Genomic DNA, 13,660 nt, shown 5'->3' with positions numbered 1-13,660 from the left:
AGTCACTTTGCCAAAATGCCCAAAATAAAAAGGACTGTCTAGACACTGACATGTTGGAAGTTCTACAACGAAGAGAGACCATCCTGGAGAACACGGATTTATGCTTAAATGGTGACACACAGGTTCATTTACTTAAGAAACGTACTAGGTGCCGGCCATGGGCTGGGCGGTGTCCTGGGTCCTTGGGGCCCCGGGCAAGTAAGAAGGACAGAGCAGAGGCGGAGACAAGTCCGAGGACGACCCTGAGAGTGGGTGCAGTGAGAGATGAGGGTGGTGGGGACATGGTCAGAGGAGACACCTCTCTGGGAAGAGGGCACTGGAGCGGACGCCTGGACTTTGAAGGGGAAGCGGCCATTGAGGGAGGAGCGCCCCAGGTGGAGGGAGCGGCTGAAAGGCCCGAGGCTGGAACAAACGGGCCTGTTAGAGGAAAAGAGAAACACGTGCGGCTGGCGCGGAGTCAGGGCCGGGGAGGTGGGAGCTGCGACGGCAGAGGTCGGCAGAAGCTAGATCACGCGGGGCGGAGAGCGTAGACAGAGCAGGTGTCTGATGGGACCTGGTCCGCGTTGTTGGAACCGGGCCCCGTGGAGAGAAGGGTCTTCTGGGAGAGCAAGAGCGGAAGTCAGCGCTGGTGCCAGGCTGGTGGGGGTCCAGGTGAGTGGGCGATGCTGGCTGGGACCTCTTGGTGGTGGTGCAGATGGAGAGACAGGGACCATTTGGTGCACAATACGAATGCACCGAGGTGGAGGCCCCGGGGAAACTGCCCCTTGGTGCATTTTGGAAGCCCAAGTTGCGGTGTTCCTGCCAGCCCCAGGGTTCCTGTTTGTGCCCTTCCAGGAACAAAACAATAACAAAGGCACACATCCTTCCGAGAGAAAGTTGCTTGGCTGTTCTTGCCTCTGCAGGAGGTCAGTCTCCTTGGCAGGCAGGAGGGGGTTGGAAGGGCTGCTATGTATTAAGTGCCAACTGCATACCCTGATCTCAATAACCCTGCAAGGCTCATGTTAATGTTCTTAGCCCCCCCCCCCTTTTTTTTTCCTTTTCTTTCTTTTGAGATGAGGAAACGGAAGTTCAGAGAGATTAGGTAAATTGCCCAAGGTCACAGAGCTAGCAAGGGACAGAGCTTGGATCCAATTCTGATCCAATTCTTTCCCCATCGTCCCTGGCTGGGAGACCAGGTGAGCACATTGAGGAGGCTGTAGGACCCTAGGCTCCAGGGTTTTAGCTCCACTGGGGATCCACTGACTTTTCCAGGCCATGGGGGCAGGGGGCGGGGGGTGTATGCTGAGACCAGTGATGTCCAAGATAATGATTTAAGACATTCCTTAATGGTCAGAAGATTTAATGATCCCAGAGAATCGAATGGAGAAAGGAGTTTGGGTCTTAGATAAACAGGCTCATTAGTGAAAATCAGTTAGGGTGAAAGCAATTAGGACTAACTGAAAGACAGAATGTATGCCTTCTGGTTTTTTGTTTTGTTTTGATCCTCACCTGAGGATATTTTTTCCATTGATTTTCAGAGAGTGGAAGGGAAGTGGGGGAGAGAGAGAGAGGAGACATTGGTTGGTTGCCTCCTGCACGTGCCCCAACCAGGGCAGGGAACATGCAACCCAGGTTCATGCCCTTGACCAGGAATCAAACCAGTGGCCCTTTGGTGCACGGGGCTGGTGCTCTAACCACCGAGCTGCCGGCCAGGGCATATGCTATCTGTTTTGACTCTTTTGAACTGAGAGACTGATCGTAGCTACCGGTGTGTCATGGAGGTGCACAAAGACCCTAATGACAAAGAAATTCTGTGCTGCCCTAGCCGGTTTGGCTCAGTGGATAGAGTGTTGGCCTGCAGACTGAAAGGTCCCAGGTTCAATTCTGGTCAAAGGCACATGCCTGGCTTTCGGGCTTGGTCCCTAGAGGGGGGGCGTGCAGGAGGCAGCTGATCAATGATTCTCTCTCATCATTGACATTTCTATCTCTCCCTCTCCCTTCCTCTCTGAAATATTTATATATATATATATATAAAATTCTGTGCTGTAAGTTCTACTCCTGCTGAGCTGTGGTTAGTTGCTTGGTAAGAGGGCTCCACTGTTTATAGCAAAGTCCCTGGCCTGTCCCTCCAGAAGCCTCAGACCCAGGACTCCAGGTCTCAGGCCTTTCAGAGCAACTGAGTAGGGAGTGGGTCTTGCAGGGTCCACCTGTCCTGGCTGCCAGGACCGTCTCAGCAATGTTCCCAGCAGCCACAGGTAGGAAAAGCAGCCTGTCACACCCAGGGCTACACCCAGGGCTACAGCGAGGACCCTGACCGTGTGCTTCTCTTTGGACTGCAAGCTCCACGCAGGGAGGACTGTGTCTTTTTTCTCTCTCATTCTCACGTCTGCTGTGCTTGAATAAATGAACCGAGGTGGACTGACAGATCTTGTCCTTGTCCTCCATGATGTGGCATTTCAGATGGCGTTAAAGGCCCACCCACGGGAAACCGAGGCATTGAGAACAATACATTTCGGGATCAGTGGATCCGGCTTCCAGAGCAGAGAGTAAAGCCTGCGTTTCCTCAGCTGCCGGGAGCCGGTCCATGCTTGCTGTTTCAAGGGACCTGGCATATATGGCATACTGTTCTTAAAATGTTTGCTCACCTTCTTGGCACTATGTGTTTTAACCAAGGTCTCCTCTCTGAGAAAGGTTGTTTCCCCAGGTAGGGATTTTCCCCTGAAGTTAGGGAGGGAATAAAACCCCTCAACTAAGTGCCAGGCGGGTAATTAATCACTTTAACTACGAACAATCATGCTTAAGCTACATAATCTTTACTCCCTGGAATGGAGATAAGAAACGCCCTAACCTTTGTAATAGAGATTGATAGGATTGAATCAACTGGTATAAATACAGATGTAACAAGACAGCAAGAGACAGAACTTACAAGACAGAACTAAGAAGAGAGAACCTACAGACAGAACCTACACAGAACCTACAGACAGAAGAACTTCGCTGGAGAGAACATGGCAAAAGATCCTGGACTGAACCTGACTACAGAAATTGGCAAGAGAACCTGACTAGGACCTGGTGACCGAACCTGGCTGGAGAACCTAGCGAGGGAACATGGCTACAGAACCTGGCTGGAGATCCTAAGCAGAACCTCTCTGGAGATCCAGGCCAGAACTTGGCTGGAGATCCTGGCTAGGCTGCTGATCAACTGAACGCTGTCTCCGTGTCATTCCTTCTTTGCCGACTCCGTCTACGCCTTTGGGAACCCCTGGACCTGCTGGGGTTGGACCCCGGCACTCAGCTCCAGAATGAGGTGATGAGGCACCATGCAGAAGGCTGTGGGACGCAATGAGAGGACGCACATAGTTGCTTAGCAGAAAGCCTGGCTCGTAGCAACCCTCAGAGCGAGACCTTGCACTTCTACGACCACCACCAGTGCTGTGCGTGGTGCGGGGTGTTTCGATGCGGACTTGCAAATATTTTTTACTGTGACTTGCACTACTGCTCAATAATGTGAATTATTCGTGTGTGTACCCTTAGAAATAACTGAGATGCAAGTTTTATGAAATAAATACCCTTAGTATATGTGCCGAACTCTTTTTTTTAAAGCGTTGCAGGAATTTTGGGGGGTGATGAGCAGGTTCTATATTTTGATTAGGGTGGTGGCAGCCTGGGGGATCTTTGTCAAAAATCATTGAACTCCACACAAAAATCGTGCATTTATTGCATGGAGGTGTTATCAGAGGCCACCTGGAAAGGCAAGAAAGAAAAACCCTGGAGTTTTAGGAGCCCTCTTTTTCCAGCTCTTATCAACAGAAAGAGGCTACAATGTCACTGTCAGGATCAAGTGTCTAGACGTGTTAAAGCAGGCTGAAGAGCAGAGGTGGGGAACCTTTTTTCAGCCAAGGGCCATTTGGATATTTATAACATCATTTGAGGGCCATGCAAAATTATCAACTTAAAAATTAGCCTGCTCTATTTGGTCAAACATTGAATTAACTCACCCCTAATGCCTTGGCAGGGCCAGACCAAATGATTTCTTGAGCCTTATACGGCCTGTGGACCAGACATCCCCTATCCCTGCTGTAGAGCACAGGTACCTACAATCCTGTTTATATAGATACTAGAGGCCTGGTGCACAAATTTGTGCACGAGTGGGGTCTGGCCGGCCTGCCCAGATGGGGTCTGATCGGGGCCAGGAGGGCAGGGGGAGGGGACACGGGAGGTTGGCCAGCTGGCCCTGCCCCTGATCGGGGTTGGGGGTGCTGATGGGGTAGGGCCGGCTGGGGGGAGGGGCCACAGGAGGTTGGGGGGGGCCAATCGGGGCTCTGATCAGGCCGGTTGGCCTTCACAGTACATGTCATATTGACCAGTCATTCTGGTCAGTCTGGTTGCTTGGCTTTTATATATATAGATTACATGTGATTGTCCATAACAAGTCCAAGTCTGGAAGGGTTCTCACCAACCTGCCAATAATAACCTTCAGGGAAAGGAAATTTCACTGTCTATTATTAGGTTATTTTTGACAATTGTATGCCCTTTGATTAAAAAAGAGATATTTTTTAAATCCATTTTTAAACAGGTGATACATTCACATGGAAAATCTCTCCTCCATTCCAGTCCTCATCTAGAGAGACACCCACTCCCTACGCTCTAGGTGAGTAATGTTCCTAATTGCTTATGCATTCTTGCAGAATTTGCTTATGCACATATAAGTAGGTTGGTATAGAAATTCTCAATACAACTTCTTGGAGCTCTAGGAAGGAAGTTAGAACTCAGACTCAATGACTAGACATAAGAGCGCTGAAGATTTCCCGTCATCCATTCCATCTATAGGTGGCTGCTGGGCCTGAGGAACAGCACCCCAAAGGGGAGAGGGCTTTCAAACATCGTACATGCAAACCAATAACTGACAAGTGCTCATTACAAAAAGGGCCAAGAAATGCAATAAAAAGGAAAAATCACCCCAAATCTTCCCAGTGCAAAATAACAATAATGAACATTCATTGAACATTTTTCTGGATCAGTGATGGCCAATAGAAGTTTCTTCGATAATGGAAATGCAATTTCTGTCCTATCACAGTAACCACTCCCTACCTACGCCTGCTGAGTGCTTAAAATGTGGCTGGTGCAATCAAGGCCCTGAATTGTTTCTTTTATTTTAATTTTAACTTAAGTATACATGTGTGCCTGGCACCTGCTATAATGGGCAGGGCAGCTCTCGCCCCTTTTCAATGGGTATATATGAGTGGAAGGACGTAGAGAGAGGCTGGGGATATAGGCCAATTGGGTACTACCTACCTAGAGCCTCATAAGTGTGATTACTAATTAGCCTAGGAATTCTACTTCTAGGAATTATCCTAAAGAAACAGTTATGAATTTTCTCAGAATCTAGTTCCGAGAGTGTTTGTGAACACGAGAAACTGGAACGTTGTAGGGAAATATTTACTGACATGGGGATACATTCACAACTGTCTCTTCAGTGAAAGCCAGGTTACAAAGCAGGATGATTTCATTAAATCAAAAAAAGAAATCGTCTAAAATTACAGATTTCCAACTGCTCAGTACATGGCAGGCGCTCCTCCACTCTGTGTGACGTGAATGAGAGCATGTTAATAACAGCACGGGGGGTGAGATTATGAGTGATTTTATGTTCTCTTCTGCTCCCTTGTTTGTTTTCTAACTTCTCATTGTGAACACATATACCTTTGTAATAAGGGAAAAAACAACATGTATTGGAAACAGCAGTAGAGTCACTGGGTCGTACTGTGTTAGAGCTGGAAGGAACTTCGGCGACAAAGGCACACATGGCTAGTGAATGGCAGAAACCCAATTTCCCAACTACATACAAACATCGCCCGGAGCCAAAGAGAAAGGATGGCTGGACCGCCTCCTGTTCTGGAGTCCCCTGGCCAGGACCGGCTCTCAGTGTGGCAATTCAGGAGCGCATGTGGAGAGGAAAAAACAAAGGGGCTTAAAGCTCCTCGACAGAATGCAAAACATCGAGAAAGATCTCACTAACCATGGGCGTCGTAACCTTTGCTCAAGCAGGGCCTGCCGCCTCCAAATCGCCCTCCTTGATGACTCCTGCAGGGACTCCACGTCTCTGTCCCTTGCAGGGGGAAGGAAGTCTCCTGGTTGTCCCTGTGTTTTGGCTCTTCAAAGCCTGTTCTTTTTCAGAATTCTTAACTGAATCCCCAAGTCGCTACCTTAGCTGTCCTTTCTTTTTATTCAGCCTTTGGGTTCATGTACAACACAGGAACTTTACTATAGCTCTGAGTCCTCTGACTCTGTTTATTTAATCACATTTTTTGGAGCACTGGTGGATACAGAAACATACAGAGAGATACTTATTAAAAAAAAAGAGAACGTATACCCACAGAAAGACTGGACTCGTACAGCTGTAGTCACAGCCGTCCCAACTGGTAACAACCCAAATGCCCATCAACAGGAGGACGGGTGAACAAGCCATGGCACACGCATTCAAGGGAATACCGCTCAGCCATACAAAGCCACGCTGCAATACTGGTACACACAACAGCATGGGCGAACCTCGTATACATTATACTCAATGGAAGAAGCCAGAAAAAAAAAAAAGAGTGCAAACTGTGCCATTCCATTTACATGAAGTTTTAGAACAGGAAAAATTAACAGAAGGTGAAAAAAATCAGGACAGTTGTCGTCTCTGGGTAAGTGGGTGGAGGGCACTGGATGAGAAGGGACAGAGAAGAGTGGCAGATGGACATGCTCTACATTGTAAAGGGCTGTGTGTTACCCAGCTGTACCCGCTTGTTAAAATTCTATAGCCTAAGATTTGCAGGTTTTAATACCTGCAACTTTTATCTAAAGAAAGGGGAGGCATAAGAAAATAGTAATCGCCAAAACCGGTTTGGCTCAGTGGATAGAGCGTCGGCCTGTGGACTGAAAGGTCCCAGGTTCGATTCCGGTCAGGGGCGTGTACCTGGGTTGCGGGCACATCCCCAGTGGGAGATGTGCAGGAGGCGGCTGGTCGATGTTTCTCTCTCATCGATGTTTCTAACTCTCTATCTCTCTCCCTTCCTCTCTGTAAAAAATCAATAAAATATAAAAAAAAAGAAAAAAAAAAAAAGAAAATAGTAATGACATAGAGTAGGAGTGGAAAGTGGGTAGAGGTATAGGTAAAACAAGAATGGCAGAATAGCCCAGCTGGTGTGGCTCAGTGATTGAGCGTTGACCTATCAATCAGGAGGTCATGGTTAGATTCCTGGCCAGGGCATGTGCCCAGGTTGCAGGTTCAATTCCTGGCCAGGGCATGTGCCTGGGTTGAGTAGGGGACGTGCAGGAGGCAGCCAATCAACGATTCTCTCTCATCATTGATGTTTCTATCTTTCCCTCTCCCTTCCTTTCTGAAATCAGTAAAAACATATTTTAAAAACAACATCGACAAAAAACATTAAAAAAAAAAGAATGGCAGAATGTTCATAATTGTTGAAACTGGGAGTTGAGCATGTTATTCTCCTTACTTTGTATATGTTTGCAACGTTCCACAGTAAAAAGTTAAAAAAAAAAATCAAACTTATCTGTCTATATTGTAGCCAGGGTCCCAGCCAATAATTTGAGGAGCGTCTATTAAAGAGACTATTTATGAAGGTGCATTTAATGTGGAGAAACCAAAGGTTGTGCATAAAGACTTCCTTCCAAAGAGTGCCACATGGAAAGTGTGAGTGAGGGGTGGTGGTGGGGAGAAAGAGTAACTCTACTGGGGAAATCTGGGGCCTCAGGCAGGTGATTAAGGTCAACAATAACAGCCATAAATCATGTTGATAGTCTTGTCCTTGACCTGATGTGATGAGAATGGCACCTGGACTATGTGATCTGTCTCCCCACAACCCATAACCTCAGCCTCATCGTGAGAAAAACATTAGTCAAGTTTCAATAGAGGGCGTCCTGCAGGGTACCTGACCGTCCCCCTCAAAACTGTCAAGTTTGTGCATCAAAGGACACAATCAACTGAATGACAAGGCCAGCGATAGAATGGAGAATCATATATCGACAAGGAGTTGGTATATAGAATATATAAAGAATTCTTACGAGTCAACGAAAACCTGATTAAAATATAGACAAAATACTTGAATCGATTTCCCCAAAGAAAATATGCACATAGCCAATAAGCACATGAAAAGTTAACATCACTAATCATCAGGGATGTGCAAATCAAACCACCATAATATACCTGCACACCCATTAGGATGGTTACTATTTAAAAAATTACAAATGTTAACAAGGAGGTGGAGAAATTGGAACCCTTGTGCACTGTTGGTGGAAATATAAAATGGTACAGCTGCTATGGAAAACACTCTGGTGGTTCCTCAGTTACCATCTGATCCACCAATTCCATTTCTCAGCATATACCCAAAAGAATTAAAAGAAAGGTCTCTAAGAGATGTTTTCATACTTACGTTCACAACAGCCAAAAGGTGGGAGGAATCCAAGTGTCTGTCAGTGGATGAATGGGTAAACAAAATGTGGAATATGCATACAGTGTACATGGGTGAAACTTGAGGACATTATGTTAATTGAAGTAAGCCAGTCCCAGAAAGACACATACTGTATGATTCCACTTAGATATCTCAAGTAGTCATATTCATAGAAGCAGAAAGTAGAACAGTGGTTACCAGGGGCCGGGGAGAGGGGAAAAAGAAGAGTTTTTCAATGAGTGTAGAATTTCACTTTTGCAAGATGAAAATGCTCTGGAGATCTGTTACGCAATCATGTGAGCGTACTTAGACCACTACTGACTGTACACTTGAAAAGGATTAAGATGGTAAATTTCATCATGCATATTTTACCACAATTTATAAAAACTGTCAAGATCATCAAAAAGAAAGAAAGTCTGAGAAACTGTCACAGACAGAGGAGCCTAAGAAGGCATGATGACTACATGTAATGTTTGGTCCCTGGATGAGGTCCTAGAACACAAAAAGGACATTAGGTAAATGAAGGAAAACTGATTAAACGATGGACTGTAGCTATAATGATATATAACTCTGGTGCATTAGTTGTAACAAAAGTACCACACTAATATATGGGAACCTGGGCTTGGATATATGGCAACTCTCTGTATTTGTTTTTGTTGTTGTTGTCACTGAACCTTTTGACCACCATCATCCATTTTGCCCACTCCCTACCTCTGACAACTACCATCTATTCTCTGTTTCTATGAGTTTGGTTTTTGTTTGTGTCTTTCTTTTTTAGATCCTACTTATGTGTGAGATCATACATTATTTGTCTTTCCATTTTCACGAAGAAATAGAAAATCTGAATAGACTGATTTTACTAGTAAGGACATTGAATCAGTAATCAAAAACCTCCCGACAAACAAAAGTGCAGGACCAGATGGCTTCACTGGTGAACTCTTCCAAACATTCAAAGAAGAATTAATACCAATCCTTCTCAAACTCTTCCAAAAAATAGGAGAGGAGGGAACACTTCCAAACTCATTTTACGAGGCCAGCTTCACCCTGATATCGAAACCAGACACGGACACCACAAGAAAAGAAAAGCACAGGTCAATATCCCCGATGAACATAGATGTTAACAAACAAAACATTAGCAAACTGAATCCAACAATACATTGAAAGGATCATATATCATGATCAAATGGGATTTATTCCAGGGATGCAAGGATGGTTCAACATATGCAAATCAATCAATGTAATACATCACATTAACAAAATGAAGGAAAAGTCATACGATCACCTCAATATATGCAGAAAAAAACATTTGACAAAATTCTACATACATTTATGATAAAAAAACTCTCAACAAAGTGAGTGTAGAAGGAACGTACCTCAACATAATAAAGGCCATATATGACAGGTCCAGTGCTAACATCCTACTCAATGGTAAAAAGCTAAAAGCCTTTCCTCTAAGACCAGGAATAAGATAAGGATAGTCACTCTTTCCATTTTGATTCTAGCCAGAGCAATTAGAAAACTCTCTATTTCCTTCATAATTCTTCTGTAAATCTAAAACCATTCTACAAAATTAAGTCCATTAAAAAAATAATAATAACCTAGGCCCTACCCTCAAGGAATGTAGTGGCTAGGAGTGTGAACTCTGAGTTGGTCAACTGGGTTCAAACCCTGATTCCACCATGACCTGGCAGTGGGCCCTTGAGGGAGTGAAGCAACCTCTTGAAGGGACAGTTGCTTCTTCAGCCAAGTGGGGGGGGGGGGGGGGGTAATACTAGGACCTACCTCATGGGGGTGCTGTGGAGACTAAATTAGAGACCCCATAGAAGTGCTGGGCACCACCAGGGCTGGCTGTAGATGCTGCTCTTCCTGTGAGAGTTAGAAATCAAGGCAGTGATAATACAGTGGTTGAGAGCATGCATGTCAGGCGCTCTGGGTTCAAATCCTACTTCTCCCAGTGTCACTTATAAAGTGGTGGGCCAGGCACTTGGACTGAGCCTGAGTTTCCATAACTGTAAAGTGGGATGATTAACGCCCAGCCAGTAGGGTGGTTGGGAGGATTGGATGAGGGCAGTGCGTGCCAAGGGTAAGCACTTGATCGGTCGGTTGGGAGCTGTGGGAGGAAAGTAGATGTTTAGTAAGAGTCCAGGGGAGGAGTAGATAAAACTGCCTGGGTGGCCACGAAGGCTTCCCCAAGGAGGCTGCAGAAAGGGGCCTCTCTGGCGTCGGGGCTGAGGCTGCTGAGGAGCCCCAAGGTCCTGCAGGACCTGCTCCTCCACCCTGTGAGGTCCTCCCAGGTCTCCAGCTTTGGAACAAAGCCTCGGTCTGCTGTTCTCCGTCTGAACTCCGATTAGGCCCTTATCTCCGTGGCTTTGCCCGGCTTGGCTGCCTGTCACATTCACTTCCACCCCAGGGCTTTCATCCTGCCCCGAGTGTCCCTGAGTGTGAGTTTCTAGGCTAGGACATGGGGCCCGGCCTCTCTCGTCCTCAGTTCCCACGATCCTGAGCACTGTGTCTGGCACACGCGGCTTCTTAGTCCCTGGCTGCTGATCACAATAAAATTATTGACACGCTCACTTCTGGCCTTGATGACGTCCAGGTGCCGTGAAACACCGGCCTGCCCTCCGCCTCTCTCTGGACTCCCTCACACCCCCAATTCTATGACTAGAGCTTCCTTGCCTTGGCTTCAGCCAAATCGGGATCTTGTACCTAATAAAAACGCAACATTCTGACTCAGAGGCCTTGCAGCAGGCAACAACAGAAGGACACTCAAAAGGGTTCAACCGAAAAATAAAACAAGGCAATTAGGGACAGGACTATCTACAGCGAAGTGGGCAGGATGGCAGGACCCAGCAGGGGTGGCGAGGTGCCCTGGGTCTGGGACAGCCGGCAGCTCAGCTCGTAGCAGCACCTCAGGGCAGAAGGGCCAAAGGGAGCCCAGCGAGAGCTCAGCTGGGGAGGAGCCTCCATGAGGGGGACGGAGGCTGTAGAGATGCAGCCACAGCCGTGTGGGGCGAGGCTGCAGGGGGGGTGAACTATTTCCATGCTGCCCCCTCTTGCCCTCAGTTCTCCTGGCAGGTCCCCCCCTGGCCAAACCCAACTGAAGCAGGAGGATGAAGGGGCCTGGTGATGCGGTCTTCAGGGGTCAGCCTTCTGGGGACAGAGAGAGAAAAATGGATCTGGGCTGGGGGTAGAGGAGCAAACCGAGACGAATCCTCCAAAGGGGACATATAGTCTCAGTCACGTACAATTCAGTGTAAATAAAGGCATCAGATTCTTTAAGATGAAGGAGAGGAAAAGGGGACAGGGTCCTGAAGAGTCAGAAAGAAAAGAGCATCATTGACCGGGGAGATATGTATTCCTCCCAATCACAGAACACCTGGCCAGTTTCCAGGGGTGGCTCTGGAGTTTCCATAGGGGCGGCAATCGGATGATGGAAAACCACCGATGCGTAGCAAGCACGAGGGCTTTACGTAGACTTGAGCGGCCAGAGGTGCTGCTGCTGAGGATTATGGGGCATTAAGTCTCCGCCACCTGAGCGGTCCCTCCGGCTCCTGAGCAAAGCTTTGCCATCGCAGGACTTCTGGAGCCTCAGGGGTCCTCACGTGTGCCGTGGTCCTGAGTTTTGGGAGGTGTGACCTATGACCTGGGAGGTGTCCTTGACCACAGGAACCCCCTCACCCGCCTCCCTTGGGACTCGTGGGCCATACTTTGTGGGAACTGCGTGGATTTGGTAGGTTGCATTTAAGCCTGGGTTTGGGAAGGAGGAGGAAAATGGGATCTGCGGCTAAGGCCACATGAGGAGTACTGGGCAGTACGCAGGCCGAAGAGAGTCCTGGCGGCAAGGGCCCGTACCTCGGTCGCAGGTTCTCCGGCCCTGGTCGGGGTGTGTGCAGGAGGCAACCGATCGATGTGTCTCTCTCACATCGATGTTTCTCTCTGTCTCTCCCTCGAAAAATCAATGGAAAAATATCCTCAGCTGAAGATTAACAAAATAAATAAATTGCCTTCCTCTCATTTCCCCCCCTCCCCAACACCTAGTAGGCTCTGAATTCTAAATAGGAGAGGGTGAATGAATAAATGAATGAGTGAACGAATGATATGGTGCAGATTACAAGTACATGAGGTGACAGTGAAATCCACTCCTTCTATCTTCCATCAGTCTGCTTTGCAGACTCCCTTATCCATCTCTTCCTGTCTGTCTGGGAGTTTTGAAGTGAGTTTATTTCCTCATTTATGGTTTTTTTTTAGAAGCAGCTCATAGAACAAACCGGGAGGCCTCACATAAGGAAGTGGTTTAAAAACACAGGCTCAGGCTAGACACTGAGGTTCAAATCCGGGTTTTATTGTTTTCTAGGTCAGTGGGCATGTTGCGTTTCCTCTCTGTGCCTCAGTTTCCCCATCTGCCAAAGGGGGATCATGAAAGAACCATGGTCACAGGGTTGCTGAGTTGTTACCTGCAAGGTGCCTAGCACAGTGCCTGGCACTGGGTAATTGCCATGCAAGTGTTTGCTGTCCTCGAGAATTTGCTCTGAGCTGGGCTTGCGTCAGGCAATCACAGAGAACATCCTCTGTGAATGGCCGCAGCGGGAAGCCGATCTTAATCACACACTCATCGGAGAGTCCTTGGAGCTGGAGGAGAAAGGTCTTTGTCCTCAGCAGGAGGCCGCGGGGGCTGTGGGCTGGCCTGGGGCCTGCAGAGTCTAGTAACCACTTTCATGGGAACTAGCAAGACCTTCTTCTCCTGCTGTTCTCATTCAGGGCTCCGTGATTGATTCTCTTGTTAGGGATCTCCGTGACCTCCTCCTCTTTGAAGGCCCTGCAGCTGGTGGCCTTTCCACTTCCTCTCACGGCTAATTGGAAGTCAGTGGGTTGGCTCTGGCAGGCAGATGGCGATACCCAGGCTTGGCTGGCATTGAGACGGTTTTATATTGAGTGAGTTCTGAAGGCTGGAGGGCCAGTGTGTTTGACTGGCATCCTCAGAGCCTTGATCGGATCTGTTGCTGCCGAAGTCAGCAGAGATCCCAGCCCCTCTTATCCATCTACTTCGATAAGCATCAGCACGTGCACCTTGACGTCTGTGACTGAGCAGTGTCTTGGGGGTGGGGTGTTCCACTCTAGGCCAGCGCCTAGGCATTTGGCTAATTCGGGGGCTCTGAGATGTTCTTAGAAACTTGGGGGATTTTGCACCATAACTTTCTGGCCAGGCTGCCTCTCATCTGGAGGGAACAGCACAG

The sequence above is a fragment of the Myotis daubentonii genome, chromosome 15 (genome assembly GCF_963259705.1).
Source record: "Myotis daubentonii chromosome 15, mMyoDau2.1, whole genome shotgun sequence".
Lineage (NCBI taxonomy): Eukaryota > Metazoa > Chordata > Mammalia > Chiroptera > Vespertilionidae > Myotis > Myotis daubentonii.
The sequence above is the reverse complement of the archived record's forward strand: the minus strand, read 5'-3'. Positions refer to the sequence as shown.